At 33.7% G+C, this 14,597-nt stretch overlaps 1 protein-coding gene across 1 annotated transcript in view; it reads right to left on the reverse strand.

Moving 5' to 3' along the window:
* Window positions 1-14,597, reverse strand: part of LOC122788632 (guanylate cyclase 2G-like) — a 699,012-nt gene that overhangs the window by 143,266 nt on the left and 541,149 nt on the right.

Below are 14,597 nucleotides of genomic sequence, written 5' to 3' on the forward strand. Positions count from 1 at the left end.
CCTGGGGCCGCTCTTGTTTGGCATCTACTTCTCTGAAGTACAGGTCAACACTAAGGGACTCTGGCTAACAAAGTTTGCAGATGACTGCAAACTGGGAGCCATTATTGAATCCCAAATGATGTGGATACTCTACAAAAGGTCCTTACAGAAACAGATGCTTGGTGCCAGAGCCATGGGCTCAAGCTCAATGCCAAGAAATGTATTGTTATCCCCTTTGGGAAAAAACATGTATCCATGAATTACCATATAGGTGGCAGTACACTAAACACAGAAAGTGTGATAAGAGACTTAGGGACACAGGTGGACAGTGGTCTCACCTTCGATAACCACATCGCCACAACAGTCAGGAAATCCTTCTATGTGGCACACCTCATCATGAAGGGCTTTTCATCCAGAAAAATGAGGTCATTGTCCCACTGTACTCATCCCTCATTAGACCCATTATAGAATACAATGCCCCATTTGGTATGTACCTCTCAAGACATCTGCAACAACTGGAAAGGCCTCAGAAATACCTCACTAAAAGAATCACAGGCCTAAAGCAGATGCCCTACGCTGACCGCCTTAAAAACTCCAGCTATACTCTGTCGCATATCATCTACTCAGAGGCGATCTCTGCTTAACATACAAGGCCATGTCAAACCCAGAGCTGTTGGACATGCTATACTTAAAGAAATCCCAATCCCTCAGAGCTACACGCTCCAGGGATCTAAACCTTGTCATCACAATAAACAAAACATGCTGGAGGGATAGGTTCCTGACCCAGAGACTCCCCAGACTCTGGAATAGATTGCCCATACATGTCAAGCAGAGTGCCTCTTTGGACCTCTTCAAGAGGAACCTTGACGATTGGATGGGAGAAAGCAAATTCACCCCAGGGATCACGTCAGTCACCCTGCTAGACACGGGTCCAGGAAAGTAAATAATGTGGGAAGAAATAGCCAGGGAATTGTTATGGCTAGGCTTGTATAGGCCCTAGGGCTGATAGCCTAGTACCAACCTATGAACCTATGAACCTATATCCACGGTAGGGTATTGTTATTTTATTTTACCAAAAGAGCATGGTTAACTGCAATGTTGTATCAGTATGAAAACCTGTCAAAAAGTATATATTTGTCAACATGTTCTGTTCACTCTGGTGTTTGCCAACCTCTGACAAAAAGGAATAGTATTAAAATATTCCCTCATCCAGGAATAATATTAATCTAGCCCCTTTTTTCAAACTCTAAATGATCTCAGAGCTGGTATTTATAAATAAGAGGGAGGGCATAATACCCTCCTCAAATAAGGGGCACAGGGGCACTTGACCCCTGTAAAATACGTTTGTGTTGACTATTTTTTGCATGTTTGGATTGACTCCATTGTTTGAGATATACTATACTGACTGTTTGATTGTGTTAATGTACTGAGTCACTGTGTAGTGGTTAGCAGTATTCTCAAGGACACCCATTTGTAGGTGGGAACTTCAAGAAATAAGCAAGGAACCATCCTAATGCAGATCTAAAGGCCCTATACCTTAAGATAAGAAAAGTATACAGGTACAGACATAGATCTGGTAGAGTCCAAGGAGATGAGCTGGTCAAAGAATATAGTCAGCTGGGAGGAGCTAAAAAGCAAATAAATAATCTAATCTACACTCTCTCTGAACCAGAAAGCATATAACAGCTTGCGAAGGCTGTTAGCCCAGCTAGATAGAATTTTGTAAATAATTCTGTCATATGAAGCTACTGTTATATAGTTCTTCTTTTACAAGAATAATTCTATTTTATAATTCCTTAGTGCATTCATTTATACGCAACAAACTCTTTACATTTTAAATGATTGGAGGTTATTATTTGCTATAATACTTTAGCAGGAACAAGTTAATATAACTATTCTATATAATTATAAATGTGTTTCATCAATAAATGTACATAATAATAATAATGTAAAATGTCTCTTCTTTTCAGGGAAAGTTATGTGTACTATTTAAATGAAAAGAAAATGAGTTAATGGTTGGCAATGATATAATAGTCAACATATATGTAGACACTATACATACTACATACAAATGAATGGCAACTTTTGTAAATTTTTTGTTATAATAACATAATAATTTAATCATTACTACTAGTGGACTTTAAATATTTAAGATCCATATAAATTCATAATCACAAGGCTTCCCCCTTTTTTCTTCCTCTCCTCCTTTTCATTAGCAATAGTGACTATATTTTTGGGATATATTGTTCAGCTACACAGAATGCTTTAAAGTCGCGGAATATAAAGAAACTATCTTCGAGTATAATGAGTTAGTTTGATATAGTAAAACAAAATGGATTGTCATGATTTAGACACTGTTTTCATATTGTGGTTATCATTACGTTTTTTGGTCATAATCTAATGTTTAACAAAACTGTTTTATAGTATTCCTAAGGGAATAACAGGTTATATAATGTTAAGCCAAATGTTCTTAGCCTTTCTCTTTAGGCTTTCTTCTCTCTTATTTAGTTATGTTTCTGGCATATAATCTACTTATTCCTTAAGACTTGATCAGATATGACTGATGAGTTATAATAATTTATATATGTTTTAATATAAGAAGAAATAACTTTTATGGTATTATTTAATATTAATTACATTACATAAAAAACAAGTGGTCGCTGTGCTTTGCTGCTATAGTCTGTTGGTTTTATCCAAGTGACTGTTGTCACTGGGACAAGGAGTTTAGAACTCCAGGCAGAGAGCTACTGTGTTTTTGATAAGTCACTGTAAATATTTTCTCTTGTAATATGTTTCACTTGACATCCATTTCAATACATCCATGTAAGAGCATAAATTATATTAATAATAAGACCCCCTGATATTCACTATAAAATTTGGGTCCAAAGTCATCAGATTAAATAATTTTCCTTTATAAAAGGGATCTATAATGTACTTATATGAAAGTGATGGGATACAATATATGTTAATACATTTGATTAACATAACACGGTCACTGTAAAAGGTTTATCCATTAACATAAATGGTTTGAACAATCCAATTAAAAGAGGTAGTCTCTACAAATATCTTGACATATGCAAGCCAAATATGATTTTCATACAGGAAACTCATTTATTGAAGGATAGTATTACGTTTATGAACACTAACAAATACACAGTCCTAATAAGCTCGGAGCACTAAAAAAAGAAAAAAGGCGTGGCTATTCTTTGGAACAAATCTCTCCCCATACCTAGAATAATGAAATTGTTTCAAGATAATAAAGGGATGCTTTGCCTTGTTATTGTGGAAATAAACAAAATATATATATATATACATTAGTAAATAACTACTGGATCCCTGATATTGGAACCAACACTGTCAAACAACATATAAATCAAATAATATCTCAATCTGAAGGACACATTATTATGGCTAGAGATTTTAATTGTATTCTAAATCAGAAAGATTCCAGTACTCTAGGAAAAAGAAGGATAACTCCACAGGCCAAACAAATAATAAAATTCATGGATTCTTATCGACTAAAAGATACACATGATTATTCAGATCAGAATTCACTACAATATACTTTCTATTCCAACAGATATAAAACCTATTCTAGGATTGATAAAATCATTTTTTCCACACAAATAATAACTGATCTAACAAATACTAAAACCATATCTTGTCTGATATTAGATCACAACACTATTATATTTGAATTTAATATCAACAGTAAACATAAAGTACAAATGAAAAGAAATTTCCAGCTTATCTTACACAACTAAAAGATTTTCAAACCTTCCTAAAAGAAGAAATACATAACTTTATAAACATAAACTCAACTCCTGACATCTCTGATGTCTATATATGGGATGTTCTGAAATCCTTTTTATATGGTCAAATAAATAAATGGTGTTATAATAAAAGGCAATCCTGGGACAAAGTTTTAAAAACAATACAAGATAAACTAGACATGATATAGCTCAACAGTAAAGATAAATGTATTACTAAAAACATACGAGATAAAATAGACAAACTAAATGAGGAATAGAGAGCCATATTACATCATAAGACTATGATCTCCTTAGAAAAATATAAATTTCTTGCTTACTCCCTAAATTCTAAATACTTGACTAATCTTAAGAATACATCTAAAAGAATAAATAAATAAACATAATCATATTAAAGAAATCTATTCCCCTAAAAATATGCATATAGCATACATGATATTATAGTGGAGTTCAGAAATCGCTTTCACATTATTAATCAATCCACACAAAATATAGACTCTAAAGATAAAATAAAATAATTTATTAATAAAAATCTTTATAATAAACTCAACAAACAACAGGTGGAAAGCATAGACAAACAAATCACTTTAGCAGATATACAAACTCAGATTAATAAACTTAAACAAAATAAAGCCCCAGGAAATGATGGAATTATACCTGAAATATATAAACTCATACCTAAAATGGCTATCACCCTGTTCCACAAGTTTACAGTTTGGTTCAAACTAACACTATAATACCCCCTTCCTGGAAACACACTTTCATTTCACTCATTTTAAACTCAGTAAGGACCCTAAATTTTGTTCTTCTTACAGACTCATTTCTCTATTGAATGTGGATTACAAAATGTTCATGAACATATACTCAGACAGATTAAAGACATTTTTACCACATTTGATAGATGATGATCAGACTGGTTTTGTAATTAACAGAAGTACTTTTGACAATATTAAACAAATGTTGGCTTTAATTGATTACTCTCAAAGAAAAAAGAAGAATTTAACTTTAATAAGTGTAGATATACATTCAGCATTTGATTCAATAGATTGTGATTATTTATTCATGCTATTAGAATGTTTAAATTTCTCAAATAACTTTATTAAACTTTTAAAACACTTATATGAAGGAGCTTTAGCTTACATCAAAATAGGGTCATATACTTCAACCAAAATACCTATCATAAAAGGCACTAAACAAGGTTGTCATCACTCTCCTTTCCTATTCACTCTAATAATGGAGCCATGGGCTAACAATATAAGAAATAAAAATATAGAAGGATTTGAGATTAATAAGGAAACAACCTCCAAAATCCAACTTTTCACTGATGATGTTCTAATTACCACAAAGGGAAATGACCCCTCTTTCACCTCTTTATTTGACTCCATTAAGTTATTTCAAAATATGTCTGGATTGTTAATTAATGATAATAAAACTTAAATTTACCTATATACTCCAACAAAAATAAAAATACAACTGATGACAAAAAAAAATAAAATAAATCCAAAATAGATCAAATTACTTATTTAGGAATCATCTTAGCTAAAGACTTAAGAACAATAATACAATTAAATTGCAATAAATGTTATGAAAACATACAAACTTTAATACTGAAATGGAATACAATTTTTTTCACTACTGAAGAAAGATTAACAATCATAAAAATGATAATCCTTCCAAAAATGTTATACATTAGTCAATCCATCTTATTACCATCTAACAAAATCCTAATTGATAAATTAAATTCGTTGATGTTACGTTTCTTATGCTTCCCCAAAAAATCAAGAATAGCTCTCAAACAACATTTAAATAGTTGTAGAAAGGGTGGAGTAGCATTGATTCTATATTCAAACTCTTCTATGATTAGAACAATAGCACAACTTTTAGATGCATCATATTCAGCTAAGTGGAAATTATTTTGGGAAACTTTGACTGAATCCAATAATAAAACCGCAACCCTATAAGTTAGAAACATTTAATAATCCAATGTTATGGATATTAAAGGATTGTCTTACTACTCATTTAACACCCAAATACCCTCCTAATTATATCTACAACATCTTATCAAATTTTAGAAACTTTATATATAAGCATGTCAGATACAAGGACTGGCTTTTCCTTTTCTTCCCTATAACATTTACACAAGAATCTTTATTAACACCAGTTTCAAACAAAATTGCATCAATTACACAAAACAACCTTAAGTTTTGGTTTCAATTGATAACAATAAACCTAAAACAGTTGATCAAATAAAACAGGAATTTCAGCTAGATAAATCTCTATGGTTAGACATACAAACTATTAAACTATACACTGGCGATAAATTGCACGTAGTATCCCCAGCAGTCAAAAGTGACACATGTATTTTATTAGAATATTTTCAATCTATTCTTCAACATAAACAAACTTTCTCTGGTAAACTCTATTTTATATTTAGGACTATTAGAGATTAAACTTTTGGATGTCCAGAAAGTTATTTGAATTATTTTTATACAATTAATAATGAACATCCCAGTAACCAAGATAAAATAAACATACTTGAATCAGCAGGGAGAACAACTCTGTCCATTAAATGGAAATTATATTCCTGGAAATGTATGCACAGATCCTTCTATACTCCTCAAGGAATGAATAAAATTAACAAGAAGCAAAATATTTGTAATAAGTGTAGGTCAGATATAAACATAGATTGGGCCCATATGTTTTATGACTGCCCGAACATCAAAACATTTTGGAAACATGTAAATTAACTATTACAAGCTTTATTTATGGATAGTTTTACTCTTAACAAATCTCTAGTGCTTTTCAATACACCCATACCACACAATGTTAAAGGAGTAAAATATCCCTTACTCTGGGCAATACTGGTGGATATCTGAATTCCCTCCCACTTTTACTGAATTTAAGAATATGTTAACTGAAGTATGTGGTTTAAAAGTTAGAACCATCATCTCTAGAACATCTAGAAAGACCTATAACTACCATATGTGGATAAACTTATAAAATGTGTTGAAAAAGAATGAACCAACACAATAAAGAATTTTAGTCTTCTTGAATAATATGTTATACCTAATTAATATTGCTCAATTCTTCACACGTATGCAACGTTTAATGGATGTCTTTGTAAATACTTTTGTTAGTTTATTTTGTTAACTCTTTTACATATTTAATTGAATTTTATATGCAACAATCTCTGTATTCATACTCATATTTTCATTTATGTGACTGATGTATTAATCTCTTTTATTAAAATTAATAAAACTGTTTTAAAAAAAAAAGAAATGTATATAGGTAAGGAAGAGACCATGTATCCCATAATGTTTAGATTATGGTTGCCAGTTGCTAATGTGTGCTCATTATAATGAAGCTGTTGACATTCTTCTTACTGTGCTGCCATTTTGTGCTCCATTTAACTTATTCTTTTACTTCAAATGCTGGCGTACCCTAGTATTACTTACAATGCTTGTGAACATGACTGGGTAACCAAAGGTGTGCTATGTGCTTTGGCGTCAGAACCAATGTCTTTTTAAAGAAAGAAATGCCAAAAACACAATTTCACACCAGAAATCTGCACCAAGTCAGGCAAATGCCACCATTCTCAGAATATCTCATGTTGTACCCTGAAAACTGGTTGTTTTATCTAATATCAATCATTTAGACTTAGAAAAGAGAATTTTCACAGAATATAATTTAACTTAATCTAATAGAACCATGTGATTTCAAGAAGTCATTTGTCTGGAAAGCATGGAGGCAGTTTTACACATTTCAGAATAGCAACAATGTTAGATTAAAAAGACAGAAGAAAGCCATGTAAATACTGTGTTGTGTATTAAGGGCAAGAAGGTGGAAGAAATTTACAGTTCTTTTATTATTTTCTGAAGGCCAAAGTGTTTCATAAGAGTCAGTAATTAATGAACTTAACGAACATTTTGTGCTAAAAAAATATTATACATGAAAGGGCATGCTTCCACAGGTGTGTACAAGCTAAAGTGAAAATAAGGAAGCTTTTGTAAGGCACATATGTGTGGCTGAACTAAATTGAAAGATAAATAGATTAGAGATATAATTATAATTGTATTGGCTGATATTGAAGTGCCTTAAAAGTTATAATTAGAAGTGACTTCAACTTTAGAAAGAGCAACATAGGAAATAAACAAATAAATATACAACTAGAAATGCTGAACTATTAAACAAACAAATAGCTAACTTATATCTGGCAAACGGAGCATGTAAGATAAAATACAGAGAAAAAGTCATGCTTAATATGAAAAAAAACACATTTAATAATAAATATTACACTGACCTACAGCAGAAGCAATATTAGGGTCCAAGTTAGTTAGCACATTAGAAGCAGAGTGAAGGTGAGATTGGCAAATGCACGAGGTGTGGCTGTTGTCATGGTTATTCAGAGCAGTGTGCAGGTTTTATGACTAAGACTTGTAATAGGCTGGGACATGTTGATGTTCTTTGTAAGACTAGGTTAATTAAATTAGTTGTTTCTGCAAATAAAACTAAAATTCAGTATTCAGAAAGGTTTTTCCTGGGTTCAGACGCTACTATACCTAACATTGACGTAGACTTGCAAGTAAAACTCCATATTAATTCAACTACAATGAGTTTCAAGACTAATACAGGAGATGATGGTACTGTGGTATCATATGCTATCTATAGAAACAGCTCAAAATGTCCAGAGTTGCATGAGACAGAAATATGTAGTCTTGTAGAAAACCTCAAGCACATTGGTAGATTTTTAGTCATGAATGTGTTTAAAGGGTATAAGTATGAGCTCTAGGCTTATGTGCTGGATGGTTTGTATGTCAATAATCTGCTCAGCATATTTGTCTTGTGAAATAAATCTGTTTACCAGAATAGTAGATGTGTTTGATGAAGTTGGTCTGCACCAGTAAAGATAAAATTAAAGCCATATGCTGTCCCACGTCTTGACCACAGACAGGAAGGTGACATTTCTTATGTTGTCTAAAACAGAGGCAGAGCTCAGAAGAATGCAAGAATGTGGTGTGACTGAAAGTGGAAATGAACCAGCTTAATTGAGTGTATCAATGGACTCTGTCAAGAAAAAGAATGGCAGTGCTTGAAGATGTGCTGAACTGAAATGGCTGAAATGATGCAATCATGTGAGAAATTATTATTCTACTAACAATAGAAAGTATCTTAACTGGTCAGTGTTAAAGTATTCTCCAGACTAGATTCTTCCAATGGATTTTGATAAACACTCCTGAGAAGAATAGTCAAAGGATAATGGCCTTCATTACTTCAATGAGAATGTGCTATTTTTAGGTGACAGCCATTTGGTATAACCTCAGCATCATAAATCTTTCCATGTAAAATGAGTGGCTTGATAAAATACCTCAAAGGTGTTACAGTTGTCATGGAATACATACAAGTGTTTGAACCTGGTAAAAAGACACATAATTTGAAGATGAAAACAGTGCCTTAAATTATTGAAGTTAGGTTTGAAACTAGATTGAGACAAATTTGATTTTATAAAGAATGCACCTAAATATTTTGGTCCCAGCATTATTGCTAATTAAGTCAAACCAGGTACAAGCAAGGCAGAGCAAATGCAAAGCTAAAAAGTCCATTTTGTGTGACTGAGTTATGACAAGCCCTAGACGATTAACTTCTTGATTAAGTTTATACCAGAGCTGTAGAACTTGCTATATCAGACTTGTTAAAGAAAGACATACTCTGGTCATAGGAAGATGCACAAACCAAGGCTTAAGCAAAGTAAGAGAAATACTAACAACAGCTCTACTAGATCTGTTGGTAGCATGCCATTATAGCAGCATGCTGACAGCAGTGATTGCTGATTCTACTAGCATCTTTTTCAAACCATTTTTATTAAAGGTAGATGAACCCTGTTTCCCAAAAAAGTGACTGTAGCAGCCCGTATTTATTGAAAACATGTAGGGGCATGTTCATCAGTGGGATGTCCCTGTGGGTGTGTCCCCTTTTGGAGGACTGCCTGATAGATGGCTCTCTGAGTAACTATAGCCTGTCTTTTAAACTTTTGTGAGAGTTTCATTTGAAAAAGCATAACTGTCAGTTTTAAACAACTGAAAACATTCACTATCAATTCTTGTACCAAAACTTAAAATTAGAAGTAATGGAAATACAAATGAATATAAGGATAACAAATTTGAACATAGTGGCTTCCATGTTAACTTGAGAAATATGAAACTTTATCAGTGAAGTGTCATCATATCTGCCCTTTACTTAACATAAACCTGAAGGATAATCTAGAAAGTCCTAAACCAACACCAACACTAATATCACTTGTAGATGGGAAATAGTGATTAAATGCTTAATCCTAACTGGATGTAGATCCAGGAGTCCAAAGCCTTGGAGGAGATCCTTTAGTCCAAAGTGGTTAGTAGCACACATGATGGTCCAGTTATCTGAGGTTTAATATGTAGTAGATCAAATAAATTGTATTCAGACTAGATGCCTTTCCAGCACTGAGTCTCACCTGCCATTTGACTTCTTTTTTCTCCAGTTTGTCATTGGTGCTACCTTCTAATGGCACAGCTATAATTCTATTGAGGATGTGTAAGGAGAAGGTGTTCTGGCCAGATTTTCATTAGTGCACTTTGCAAGAGTGCATGTAGGGGATTTTTATCTTATGTCAGTACAATGTCGGGCAGTCATGGTTTTTAGCCTGTTGGTTGTCTTACTCATGTAAAAGGCTTGGCATTTTTGGCACTGGGCTCTGTATACCACAATCTCAGTGCTGCACTTACCATAGAAGGCACTACTGTAGTATTTCTTGTTGTTAGGACATCCAAAATCAGTTTTAGCACTCATAAATTTGCAGTAGTTCCAAGGTGCTGGCCTGCAAGACAAAGTAAATCACATGGTTGTTGTAATGTTTTGTTCTCCATGGAGTCTAAGATGTTCCTATTTCTTTGTAAAATGAACCTGGGTCTCATTGGCAGGATTTTGTTGAGGGTATTGTTGTCCCTGATGATGCAACAGGGGTGGCTCAGTGATGGCTTTCTTTAGTTCACTGGAGTCAATGATATAAGTTAACATCATGCTGGTGTTCTATTTGTTTTTGTTTTTGTGTCTAATTTGTCTCTGGAGTTAGCAGTCATTGTGGTTGTTGGCAGAGTATGAGTCGGGGTTGTTTCATTTGGATTCCATGATAGGGCTGACAATTTCCTAAATCAATTTTTTGCTGTAGACTCTGGCTCAGAAATCTTTTTCCAGGTCTAGAATGTTTTTTTGAAAATCTCTAAGTTACTTTGAGACCCTGGCAATTCTTAATCCTTGGGAGTTTTAACATTCCATTTGGTTTTGAAAGGATGAATGCTATTTTTTCTGAGGCAAACGGTTGACCCTTGTAGGCTTGAAGTAAAGGTTGTTTATGAGGTAACAACTGTTTCCAGGCTTGCTGATAAATAAGTCAAGTAAGTTTACTGAGTTCTGGCTGCAGGCAGTGGTGAATTTAAGGAAGTTGGCTGAGTTCACAATCTTGTAGTTGTTCCAGCTTGCCATTCCATATTAAAAAATCTCATCTATAAATATCCAGTAGCAACTCATAAACACATCAAAGGAGGACTGGTAAATGAATTCATCCTCCCATTTTCCAACAGTAATATTTTCCAGACTAGGAGCTGTGGCTGCTTCTATAGCAATGCCCCTATTTTGCTTGAAGAAGGAGTTACCAGATGTAAAGAAGTTGTTTCCTGGGAGAATTCTCAGTTGCCTGATAATAGTTTCAGTTTCTTCTGGAAGTGCTTCCCACTCGTTGTGGTATGCCTCTATCATCCACCAAAAGGGACACACCCACAGGGGTGGCTCAGTGATAACCATGACCCAACATACATTTACATGTTTGCAATAATACAAGCTGCTACCGTCAGTTTTTTTGTAAAAAAAAAAAAAAAAAAGCACTCATCTGCCCCTAATAAAAAAGGATTTAAAAGAGAAGAACAAGGTTCTACATTTACTTTCATCATTTAAGTATTTATCCTCAAGATTACTACTATTTTTCATGGGAATTGTACTTCAAACTTGACTTTTCACACTAAAAAAGAGGAATTGTAATCAACATTAAATGATGGCTATTACAGATAGCAGCTCATCAAAGTGTCTCCTATTAGTTCTCATCCTCGGGGGAAGTAAGTTATATCTACATTTCCTGTGCAATGAGCTCACTGCCACTTAAGTAGATGGTGAGTTGGCACTTCTTCAGCTTCACCTTTTCTGTCAGCCAGGCCATTATATCATTATTTTCATTTAAGTGTAGCAATTTCAAAACTATAATTCCAGTAATTTGACTATAGAATAACAACTTTGGCCAAGCAACATTCTTGATGCATGTTTAACTGAATAAGCAGATGAAATGTAATAGCTTTCAAATGTTGCTATGAAAAAGTATGTGAACAAAACTCACCGAAATTACAATATATGATCCTTATCACGTATCTGCAGAGATGAACAGCAAGACCCTGTGTTTGCATGTTTTATTTGAATATAATGAGGCACTCGTCCCTCTCCATGATAAAGGATACTTAGCTTTGACTGAGAGTTCAGCGTGTTCCTTGCTAAACATTGCAACGACTTTAAGTTCTATTCAGTGGCATTTCTTTTTTAGCTTACTTCTGCAGGTGGTTTACCTATCTTTGCTGCCCCCAGGGTAAGGAAAACTGGCTAATGGCAAAGCTACACAAGGCTATAACTGTAAGTCCTTCTCAGGATTATCCTTCTGTCTCTTGTGTTTTGTTTTCAGAGTTGAACAACAGGGACAGTGAAATATTTCATTAAAGGAAACTACAAAGAAACTGAAAATAAATTTGTCATCATATCCAGGTCCACTTCCTAGTAATATTCCTCTGTATCTCTACAAATATTTGGCATGATTTATCAATTGTCATTGCCCAAAATTGTCCTGTTATAGGCTCCCATCCAGACATGAATAGCTTTTCTCCCATAATACACATTGTACACCCTTAATATGATACAGCCAAGTTGTAATAAATTAGGTCTTTTTAGAAAGAAAGCAGCAGTTAATATTTACTTACATATGGCAGTGATGTGCATTTATATCACTTCTTTCATAGAATGTCTCTGAAAATGGTGTCAGCATTCTTTTCTACTGAAGTATTATGATTTTTCTTAAACTTTCAGCATACATATGAATCTTCCCTCAAGGTACATAAGACACACTTTTAGTCAGATCCAATGAAGATAATGCAGCAGAAAATTATGATTCTTTTTTTATTGAGCAATTATTACTCAATGGGAAAACTTATAGAAGGATAACCAAGTACCATTTTTCATTGGGGTAGCCAAGCCATGCTGTGCCCACAGTTTATAGGCCTGGACTTTGCAACACATACTTTATATTTTCATTCTGACATCACACCACCATGGAAAAAATAAATACCTGTTTAGGATAGCTTTGTTTTTATAACTGGATGATTGGCAACAATGTTATGAAATATTTGCTGTAATTGTCACAGAAAATAATTTATATTACATATTCAAATTTGTAATTCCTAACAAATTTCACACCCTCCTCCATAGTGTTTGCTTAGGTACCAAACTTACCCTACAAGTTACTAACTTTGCTGATCCATCTATGAGTGACATTTACCACTTCATAGATCTAGTAAACAAGATCTTCATAGCTTCAGATATCCTATAAATTTATTCTTTTAAACCATTGTATGTGGTTACATAGCTGAATACTAGGCTAACTGCCATGAAGGGCCATTTTAAGCCTAGCCAACATACCTCTCAACCTCTTAGAGTAAGAAATCTGGACAAAGCCATAAACAAAAGTGGGACAATGGCCAAAAAATAAGGCCAAATGTTAAATATTGCTCTTTCAAACTTAGAAAGTTGATAGCCTAACAGGTTTGGCATTAGGATGAATTTTCTGAACAGTATGAAGTCTGAAACGTAGATGTCCATCATTATTTTCTAACTTTACTCTTTAATGATTTGCCACTAATTTGCTAGAAAACCACACTTTTATGAAAAACAGACCAAAAATATGAGGCAAAAATCTGGACATTCTGCAAAAATCTGTACAGTTGAGAGGTATGCTAGCCAGTATAACCTGAGATGAGAATGAAACCCTATACTTTATATCTATAAGGTAAACACCTTAACAAGTATGCCAAACCCACCCCCCACAGAGAATAGCAACTCTTCACTGAACAAAAATAAGAGCACTTCACAGTTTAAATATACAGTGTTGCAGTGTAGCTGTTCCCAGTGTAAATATACAGTGTTGCAGTGTAACTCTTCCCAGTGTAAATATACAATGTTGCAGTGTAACTGTTCCCAGTATAAATATACAGTGTTGCAGTGTAACTGTTCCCAGTGTAAAGATACAGCATTGCAGTGCAACTGTTCCTAGTATAAATATACAGTGTTGCAGTGTAACTGTTCCCAGTGTAAATATACAGCGTTGCATTGTAACTGATACCTGATCTTCATTTAAAGATTTACCTGACAACTGGGTCTGTAGAAAAGCTTTCTTAAAAAAACATGTAAACTTTATAGCACTTCACTGACCACAGCAAGACACTCTTAAAAGATAAAACGTGAGTGGTGGCGAACAATGAAAACTACAGAAAAGAGTCACCCCTATGTGGATAGCGATAGCTATCTAGAGAAAGAATGCAATAGTTAAATATGGGAAAAAAATATGAAGGGACTTTTATTATCTGTGGTCTGAGAAAAATGAAAGATACTAGAGGGTGTCTGTGTGATAAACTGCAGCTAGGTATATACATAGAAAAATAACTCTGGATTTAACTACACTGGAAGGTGAAGTTATATTTCAAGCTTATTATTAGTACGTTTTTACATCAC

This window comes from Protopterus annectens, chromosome 14.part0, assembly GCF_019279795.1.
Source record: "Protopterus annectens isolate FY-2018-M chromosome 14.part0, PAN1.0, whole genome shotgun sequence".
Lineage (NCBI taxonomy): Eukaryota > Metazoa > Chordata > Ceratodontiformes > Protopteridae > Protopterus > Protopterus annectens.